Source organism: Tiliqua scincoides, chromosome 4 (assembly GCF_035046505.1).
Source record: "Tiliqua scincoides isolate rTilSci1 chromosome 4, rTilSci1.hap2, whole genome shotgun sequence".
NCBI lineage: Eukaryota > Metazoa > Chordata > Lepidosauria > Squamata > Scincidae > Tiliqua > Tiliqua scincoides.
In genome coordinates, this window is record NC_089824.1 from 140671533 (window position 1) to 140682025 (window position 10493).

A 10493-nucleotide genomic window follows, 5' to 3' on the forward strand; every position below is an offset into this window, starting at 1 on the left:
GCAATTTTAGTTGCTATCCACATGCATGACAGTTGTTCTCTCATCTCCTGAAGGCTGGCAATGAATAACTCCTGCTGGTTAAATAAGAGCACAGACTCAAGCTGTTGTCTTTGGTCTAATTGGCTATTTCTAAGGTATTACTTACCTGTGGGGTCTCACTTGATTCCCACATCTCTTTAAAAGCTTCCCTTGCCTGGCATAGCCTCAGTTCATGGAATGCTAATGAAAATCTTACTGAATTATGTTCTGTTTCAGATTGTAATAGCAGACACAGGAAAGCAGGCAATTTATGTTGTTTCCTTGAGACCGTTGTCCTGAGCACATCCTTGGTAAACATGTTGCTCTTACCATGGGCCTATGGTAGAAGCAGGAAGTCAACCATTGCATGTCTAAGAGCCCAATCCGGTGTGTTGCCCTGGCAACTGCTGCCACAAAAGTACCAGTGGAGAAGATGCAGTACCGGTGCTGAGACCCACATCAGTCGGTGCTGGGCTTCACCATTGAGAAGTTGACCTTGTGGAGCAACCAGCAGTAGGTACTACTGCTGGCCAGCGGTGAGGCCTTTTGAGGCAGGAGGAGGGCAGGGGAAATGTGGGGAGGGGGCAAAACTGGACAGGGGGAGAGTGGGCCAGAGGGAGAATTGGGCCCGGCAGTGGGTGGAGACAGCAGCAGAGTCTGCCACCAAATTCTGTTCCCTTCCCGAGCTGCAAAGCCCTACATGGGCCTCCTCAGTTATGCACCAGCACAAGAGCTGGTGCAGCTCCAAGGAGATATATTGGTGCTGCCAGGGCTCAACACAGGGTAAGGGAACATTTGTTCCCTGACCCCGAGGTGGTGGCCATTTCTGAGCTGCTGTTCCTTGCAACAGCTTCGGGACATAGGATTGGGCTGTCCAGACCCAATGCTATCCTCTTCCTCCCTTGCCAATGTAGCAGACTTCCAGCACAATCCTATCTTGTACTGGAACAGGCAGGACAGGAGGCCTGCGTTTTATCCAGCGCCCCAAAGTGGCTCAGCTGGAGGTAAGGGGAAACTCTTCCCCTCAACCCTGAGTAAGCCACTGCAGCCCCTATTTATCTCCTTGGACTTGCACCACCTCCAGAGGTGGCATAAGTCAGAGGAGAATGGAGCGGCTTGAAGCCACTCTGTGCTGATCAGGAATGGGGGCTAGGATTCACCATAAGAGCCGGGTCCCGGCCCTGTCTCCCGCTCCTTGCCTGTGTGCCCCGGGGCTGCCCTCTGCCTGCCCTTCCCCTGCACGCATCGGTCGATGCAAGGCTCCATCCCTGCATTGGCACGGAGGCTGGATTCAATGTCCGCGGGCCAGCACACGTCCATGTGCCGGTCCAGCCAACTCTAAAGTAGGCGCAAACATGCTTTACAGCACATTTGCAACCCTCCTGGGTCAGCGTAAGGGACTTGCGATGGCCCAAGGGTGACTCTGGATTGCGCCCTTCATCTGTTTGTTTCAATTTTTCTCTTAAGGGACCTGGGCGTCCCAATAAAATGGGAATATTTTTTAATCTCTCTATGTCTAAATCTTTTCAGAAATACTGTCAAAACAGATGTATCAACCCTGGCACAAATGCCTTGCTAACATTTACAGTGTTGGTAATGAAGCAACTAGGGAAATATTACTTGCTCATCAACAACAACAAAAATACTTATTTTTAAAGAGCAAATAGGCACATAACTGATTAAAACAATGGCGTTACTTAAATTCTGCTTGAATTGCATTAGGAATTGATGCTCTGAAGCAGCTACACAACATTCTGTTGCAAAAGCCAGCTGCTTTTGTATAGTAGTGCCCAATTTTTTTTTCTTTTTGGATGGGGAAAGAAAGCTTATCATGCTGTTTCATATCTATTTCTGATTTTTTTTTTAAATGAGCAATCAAAGTCACCCTCTTTGCCTCTTCAAAAGCAGAATGTTTAAGTATGGGATCAGCTGAGCATTTGAATCATCTTCTCCTGATCTTACAGCACTCCATCAATTGCCAGTGGAATCTGTCCCAGAAATCTAAGTGTACAAAAATATCAGCCGGAATATTTTCTCTCTTCCTTTGCCCTCCCCTTATAGCACTTCATTATTCATATCATGTTATAGTCTACTTCTAGGGGAACTTGGTTTGGACATGTTGCCTCCACACTTTGGTCTCCAGTGGCCAGTTAAATCAGTCTTAGCACATTCATAAAGCTTTTCATTACAATCTAGGCCATTTCAAGAAGTGATCCATCAGTATCATGTTCGGATGACAAGGCTACTACAGCCTGCCTCTTTTTTTACTAGCCTTGTCCATGTTCTGATAGCTTCTTGCAAACTGCATCTTGAGTAGGTTTGTGATAGGTACATCCTGTTCTTGCATTATGTCCAGATGTTCTTCCTTTGACAAGGCAGTGGAAATAATTGCAAATTTTCTCCATTCCATTTGAAATAATGTTGGCCTTCTTACCCTGGGGGATAGTGGAGAAATCCTAACAGCTGAAATGAATTTGGTCCCAACATTCTCCTTAACATCCTCCACAGATACTAATGTCAAATATTCTCTGGATGTTCTTTGAATACTCAAATACTTGCCAAATGTTCCCCCAATTCACGAGTGGTGATATTGGGGGGCCAGTTGGGGGGCAGAGATAAACATCACTAGCAGGATATCAGCTGCCATTATTTTCCCGGAGAAGTTCATGTCATCACATAGTGGTGTTTCCATGACCTTCTGGAAGAAAAATGGTGGCCAGTTCACAGCCACTAGGAGGAGTGCCACTGACACCATGGAACATGAAAAAGGTCAGATGAAGGGCAGTTGCAGCCTCTGTTTCTCTCTCAGATTTGAGCCCACGGTTCTTAGAAGACAACTTTTGGTTCCTCTCTAATAATTGCGCCCATGTTGTCTACTGTTAATCTTTGAGACTCGTTGTTCCTGCAGAGTAACAGAAAAGGAGGCCCATACCTGGCTTGTGGCTGTGAACTTATATTGAGTAACAGGTGGGGCAATAAGTATATTACTATTACGTGCTTACCTTCCAAGATTGTGACATGTAACAGCTTGTCCTCTGAGGATGTTCTTACTGCTAAGATTCTGGTTTTGTGGATTCTCGTGTTTGGTGAGAAGACAGGACTAATGATTCAGAATTAAGTATAACCCTTCAGCTGACAGTGACAGATGTATTGAAAGCATAGGGACTAGTCAGATAGCGATAATATTAGATCCTGTTCTCTGTCACCAGCTTTTAATTGACATTCAACTTTTTTGTTTTGTTTTCAGAAGGCAACAATATCTCCAAATCATGCTGTCATTTTGGAATGGGTGCCACCCTTTAGTTGTTGTGTACCACATATTTTTCTACAACATTCTGTTTTCGACCAAAAACAAATTATAGATTTTAACTCTCAGCTGTCAGATGGATAATATTTTGGCAGCCTGTTAAGTGCAAAGGAAAAAGAGCGGTGACTTCCAAAAGATTGTGGTTGCAATATTGTTTGTTTCTTTCTCCTCGGAACCTGATTTTTAAGGAGGTGGGAGTTCGGAGGAGGGAGCTAATCATACAGCACTTGAATGTTGTTCTTTGACCACTTTGACAGCCTATCCTGGCTTTTCCTATTTCATCTTCTCTCCCTATAATCCCACTAGTCCAAGCCACATTAATGATTATGCCAGCACTACAAATGAAATGCTTCCAAAAAGAAATGATAATTGTTGACAATGGCACCATTTATGGAACTGAACTTCAGAGGCTGGCATGCTACAATGGGCTGTGCCGAGAGCTTTAAACACAGTCTTGCATTTGGGCCAAGTGTGTTGGGCCCTTGGAGTGAGGTCTGCAAGGCTCGTATTTCCATGTCTCAGAAACACATGACCTGGGGGCTCATAATGCTAACCTCACGTATGAGGAAAGCCTTGTGACTTCCAGTTCAGATGTGAATCTTTCCTGGCAGTTGCAAGACATGGGAGACAAAAGGATGGAAGATAAGAAAGGGTATTTCTTTGCCTTTCACCTGAGTGCTGCCACACAGCACAGTGGTGTACCAAGGTCATTTGGCACCTGGGGCCCAAAAATTTTTGGCACTCCCTCCAAGACAAAATTATTTTCAGTAATAGTCATGACGTGAATAATAAGAAGCGCAGACAGTGAACATTAACTTCGTATATATAATCATACCAATCATCATGCTTCTCTTGCAGGCTGCTGCAGTCAAGGTCACCCCCACCTCCATCTTGGGACAGCCTCTTAGACACTCCCCTACAGGCTGGCACCTGGGGCTGCCCTACAGCCACCCTCTTCGTATGCTGCTGACTGTAATGGAAATGCGCAAGATCCCTTGAGGAAATAAGGTGTGGTGTCAACAGTGGCCCCTTGCTGTGACAGGCAAGCATGGGGTTAACACTGGGGCCTTAGATTGCAGTGAGTGTGCTGCACAGATGCATCCACTTGAAGGCAAAAAGGCTCTCAGGGTTAAAAGCAGTACCTGCAGGAAGGAAAAGTGGTGTGGGTAGGAAGGAAGGAAGGACGGAAGGAAGGAAGGAACTGATAGATTAATGGACTGAGGAACTAATGGACTGGCTGATGGACTACTGGACCTGCTGACTGACCAATGAACTAACAGACAGACACATGAATGGATTTCTGAGGATTGCTGGAACAGAGACTGTTGGAGACTGGTGTGTGGCTGCCATGCCCAAGGCTTGGCTGGAGAAGCTACTGGCAGGAGGGGAGGAAAAAGGACCTTTGTAAGTTAAACAGGCAAGCTACCTTGGCGGTGGGGGTTCAGCAGTGCTATAGTACAGAACTAGGGCCATTGTTGGGGAAACAGTTGAAAGTGGGCATAGATTCTCTAGGTGAAGCTTGGACCAGGAATTTGTCAAACACTGACACAGCATCAAGGGGGTGGGTGATGACCAATAGAAATGAAAAAGCAAGGGAGGCAAACCCCAAAGGATGTAAATAATGAAAAAAAATCTATTGTAATAATATAAATAGATATGCAAGTTCAAGGTATTTGGGGGATAGATATGTGTCTTTATGGGCACTGTGCTGAAATAATAAAGTAAGTGAAATATATTGGATGTATGATATACGAGGATAATTTGATTCATTGGTTCTTTTCAATCAATGAGTTCTTCAGTTAGGCAAAGCAGCCTGATGAGTTGGCGACTGTTCAGCGTGAATGATAATACATTGCATGCTTTTTTAAGCTCAGTTTATCAAAGTTGAGAGTGAGAGTGAGAAAAAGACAGAGTTGTCTTTTTGATAAGTGGCCTTTCTTGTTTTTTTCTAGTATTTCCTGCACTGTTCAATTAGCTCCATTAACTATGCAAAGGTTTTTGCTGCCAGTATTGTTTCACATATGCATCTTAACAGTTTTAAGCCAAGGTTCTCATGTGTATATATACAGGACTGTTTGAATGAGATTATATAACCTTGAATAACAGCTTTACATAATAGTTTGGCCTAGCTTTAGATAATGGATTTTCAGTTATTATTGTCATAGAATCATAGATTGTTGAAAGGCTCTTTAGAAGTCGTCTAGTCCAAACTCCTGCTCAGTGAGGCAATTGCTACAGTAACCTGTAAGTTTCCCCTTTTTAAATAATTTTTTTTTCATTGTTAACCTCCAGATAAAGGGGAGAAAAAAAACATGACAAATGTTTTCATCTCAGTGATAGGCACAATCCAATGTATGTTACTCAGAGGTAAGTCCTACTTTGTTCAATGGGGTATAATCCCAGGAAAATTTGTGTGTGTTGCAGCCTATAATTCTGTATAGGACTGCAGCCTTTGTCTTGTTACATTTTCTCTTGATACTGGATGGTTCTAGAATTCTACAAAAGGTGTCCACAATTGTCACCTTCCCACAAATATCTATAACTAGTAAATTTATTCATCAACATCATAGTCCAAACTTTCTGCTTTCAGGGTACTATTGGTGCAATCTGTGCACTTCTCCACTATTTAGCTAATGATTAGCTAACACGGCCAAAATTGTATGATTCCCCCCCCCAACATAACCTTCCAAACACCCCAAAACAGAGATATCATATCCAACATTATCCTTCAAAACTGACAAAATATTTGTCCAAAATATCCGCGTAGATGTACACCACATGTGTGAAAATGTTCCTATTCCAATTTCACATCTCCAACAGAGATCAGAGCTCATATGAAACATCTGAAACAATCTTACTGGCATATAATATCTCTATATGACTTCGTACAGATTCCACTTGGAAGCAACATCCAAAACTGATCTAATGGCCTCGTTACAAATATATCGTCACTGATGATAGCGCACTGTTATTTCCCCACTTTTCCATTATAGACCTGTTCATATTATTATTCATTCTAAAAATTGTATATTTATTGGAAGGCATCCATTTCTGCTTCTGTACCCATCCCTGGGCCTGAGTAAGCCTTGCTAAATCTAAGTATGAGGTTGATTAATGTTAATAGTCTCACATTCTAGATACAGTTCCTAATTTGTAGATGGAGATAAAAATTAAACCATGTATTTGAATTCTGATTAGTCACGTGGGCACAGGAAATGATAGAACTGGAATCAATCCACATATAATAGCCAAAAGCCAATCCACATATTTCAGGGTGAGTAGTGGCAGCAAACAAGCAATTTGCACTATTTCTGCTTTCTCCCTCCCCATCTACAGTTGGGCTTCTTCAGAGGCCCCCTGGAACAGCATTTCTCAACATTTGTCCCTTGCCATACCACTTTGCATTGTCCACCTAACATAAGTACCACCAGAGTTAATGGCTATGACTTCATTGCCAGTTACTTCTGAATTGGGAGGTCAGATATGATGTGACAGACACTGGTAAAAAGGCTCAGGGTGGATGGGGAGCTTTTTTGAGCATGCAAAATGCACACTCAGGAGCTCTGTCCGCCAAGCCAAGCCTCCTACCACTGTTTGTCACGTTGTATTGCTGGTCTCACTGTCAAGGGGCTGGGGGTCCCACAAGTACCACCAGACACTACTTCCAGTACCACCAGTGGTACGAGTATCACTGGTTGAGAAACGCTGCCCTAGAATGATGTAAGGTCCACTAAGGAAGTGTATTTGCTAGAAGACAGGAGAGAAAAGCGGCAGCCTTTAGGCACTTCTCCCTTTGCACCTTGGGAGGCTGAAGGACGAATGTGCAGAGTGCTCTCTTTTACGTGCTCAAGTGTCCCTCATCTATCCCCTTGTTGCCTGCCTGGGCATTCAGGGAAGGGACTGAAGGAGTTGCTTGAATCGCTTTTCTCAAAGCTTTGAGAGAGGCAGCCAGCAACAACTTATTTTCTACTCTCCACAGACACCTGGACAGGTAAAGAGAGAGTGAGCGCTGACTATTCCAGCAGCAGTGAGAACTGAGTGACCAAAAGTGCTTAGTTGGCATTGTTGGTATGTATATGTGCACATACATGACAATGCCATGGGGGACCCAGGGCAGAGCCCCAGGGGGACCCATGGGGGACTCAGCAACAGAGAGGCCTAAGAATCCGACATTGTTGCTGAGACAAGAGAATCGGCTCTTAGAGAGCAAGCTAAGATACAGTTCTGCAGAAGTTTGAAGATTTGCTTTTTGTATGCCAGAGACAATTGAAGCAGTTCCAAGATAGAAATGTCACAAGGGGATTCAGAGGGGAAGAGAGTCAAGAGCATTTTCAATAGCCCTGAATCTTATGAGTCAGAAGTGCAGCTAGGGACTTTCATAGACTCCATCCGAGGAGATCTGATTGTGATTGGAATTAAAAAGCCAAAGTTGCAAAAAGGCTTGTGGGAGACCTGGATCTCAATTTAGATAAAGCAGCCAGAATGTGCCAGCTTGCTGGGATTACCTCTGCCAGGTACAAAGTACTAGAGGGAACTCAGAAACTGCTACTTTAAGAAAAGTGACTAGAATGCAGAAAGGCTGGGGAGCCTTTCTAATTGTGCAAGAGGCATGGTGAGAGAGCAAAGAGTTCAGCTAGCAAACAGTGAAAAGAGCCAGCAAACTGTTGAAGGATCTGCATAAGGTGTGACTGCATCCACACAACCAGGCCCTGTTTGCCCCAATATGTATGATGGGCACAAACACTTTCACTTCAATATGCATAAGGGACACAAGCATTTTACTACAACCAGAAGCAGAAGGTATGTCTAATTGTGCAAGATGAAAACACTAACTGCAAAGGTCGTTCTCGAGAGCAGTTCTCTCTGCACATTGTGCCTGTCGTCTGTGAGTGACACATTGTGATGTTGTCTGTGAGTGGACTATGAAAGCCATGGGATGCTTCTCTGTTACAAACACAATGCAGGGTATCCAGGTCAATATTAAACTTTCATTCAGGTCCATTTTAAACCCACTCTCATCTATGGTAACAGCAGAAATCAAGGTGTAGTGAAAGGCTAGCTTGTTCAGAAAGCCCTTGAGAAACACCACGTATCTTACAGAAACATGTTTGCCTTCTCCCGAAAACCCTTGGAAGGAGCACCAATGTTTGTTTCACGTGTTATTGTCATCTTCAACATTTCAGCAACAACAGTGGGCAGAACTGAGAGAGAGGCAGGTGACTGGAGAACCGACATGATTTGTCACATGCCTGCTGTATCATAATGGCTGGCACACATCAGACTATGATATTGTAACTAGAATCCACATTGAACAGCCATCGTGACACTAATAGATATTGTTACCTATCAAACATTACAATTACTTAGCCCAGTGTTTCTCAAACTGTGGGTCGGGACCCACTAGGTGGGTTGTGAGTCAATTTCAGGTGGGTCCCCATTCATTTCCATATTTTATTTTTAATATATTAGACTTGATGCTACCATGGTATGTGACTGCATTTGGGAAAATGTTCCAGACCTGTACTTTTAACAAGCTACTATGTATATTCTTTTAACAATGATAGTCAATAGGACTTACTCCTGGGTAAGTGTGGGTAGGATTGCAGCCTAGGATTGTGAAAAATGTTCCTGCTTGATGATGTCATTTCCGGCATGACATCACTTCCAGTGGGTCCCAACACATTCTCATTTTTAAAAGTGGGTTTTTAAGACAGGAAAATGTGTCTAGACCTGGGTTACAGAAATGATTCAGCCATTTCAAACTCCTGTGCCTCAACTAGGGCCCAGCCACAATTTCTAAGCTCTCTAGTATTTCAACACAGGGAGCTTAACCAAAGAGGTTCCAGTTGAAGGCACCTCAGTGGGAAAGCAAAACTACTGTACTTAGAAACAACTTTGGAATAGCTAATCCTTTCTAAGAGTGAGTAGGAAGAATAGAGGATTTATCCTTCACTTCAAATGCGTTTTGCCCTGAATGCCTGCTGAAGAGTGAAGGAAGAAAATATATAGGATGGGAGGGAACACTGGAGTGATGAGTTAAAGTAAAGGTCAAAGTAAGAGAAATCATTAACCAGCAAGTGATAAAGGATACCTGTTTGGATGGCACAGGTGAGTGGAGCTGTTGGCAAAATTCCCTGGAAATGAATAGTATATATTGCAGAGGGAGATGTGATTTTATTTCTCAAATCCCACTCTGCTGGCACAAGTGACCCAGAAAAATGATGGGAAAATGCCGTGAGGCCTGTGCAGCGTTCTTATTGTGAAAGCCTTCCTTCAGTCCCCTCTCAATTGCAGTTCTGTAGGCAACTGAAAACTCTTTTAAAAGGCTGTCCTGAAAAGAAGGGCTGTCTTTTTACTTTTTTCTTTTTTCCAGTGCAGCTTGTTCAGTCCCAAGCTTTACGGTATTGAATTTTACAGGGACAGGCAGCATAATCCTATCCCCCATCAGCCTATGCGATGCAGAGGTGCCAATGGAGTGTGTGCTGCATTTTATGGAAGGGGGGGGACCAGAAAGTCTTGGGGCGCAATCCTAACCCCTTATGTCAGTTCTTTCCAGCACTGGCACACTGGACATGTGCTGCATCCTGCAGTTGGGTGGCACTCACGGAGGCCTCCTTAAAGTAAGGGAATGTTTGTTCCCTTACTTCAGAGCTGCATTGCCCTTATGTCAGTGCTGGAAAGCACTGCCATAAGGGCTTAGGATTGCGCCCTTAGAAATGTAATTTTTTATTATTTACCTCTCAAGCCACCTTGTCACCAATGGGTCTCCTTAGACCCATTTTGCTGGTGTAATCCAAGGAGAGTCAGGGTGTGTGTCAGGCTAGGAAAAAGGGGATAGGATCTTGGCATGTGCAACCACCATTGAGATCCAACCACTCTTTTCTTTGGTCCACCCTGCTCCCTGACCTGCTTCTCCCCTGATCTATCTCTACTGTTACCTTACCTGCTCTGCTGTGGCCTGGATAAGCCACTGGCACATGAGCCAGCCATTTGAACCAGTGCTCCTGTAGTACATGACAGTGGTGCGCCTTTTGTGGTGCTGCGCCATGATCGCACTAGATTTGCTACAGTCCTCAATAGGATTCGGGCAATAGCGAAGCAACAAAGTGACAGTAATTCATCATCTCACAATTGACATTATCTTCGTAAATGTCAAAACACTCTTCAA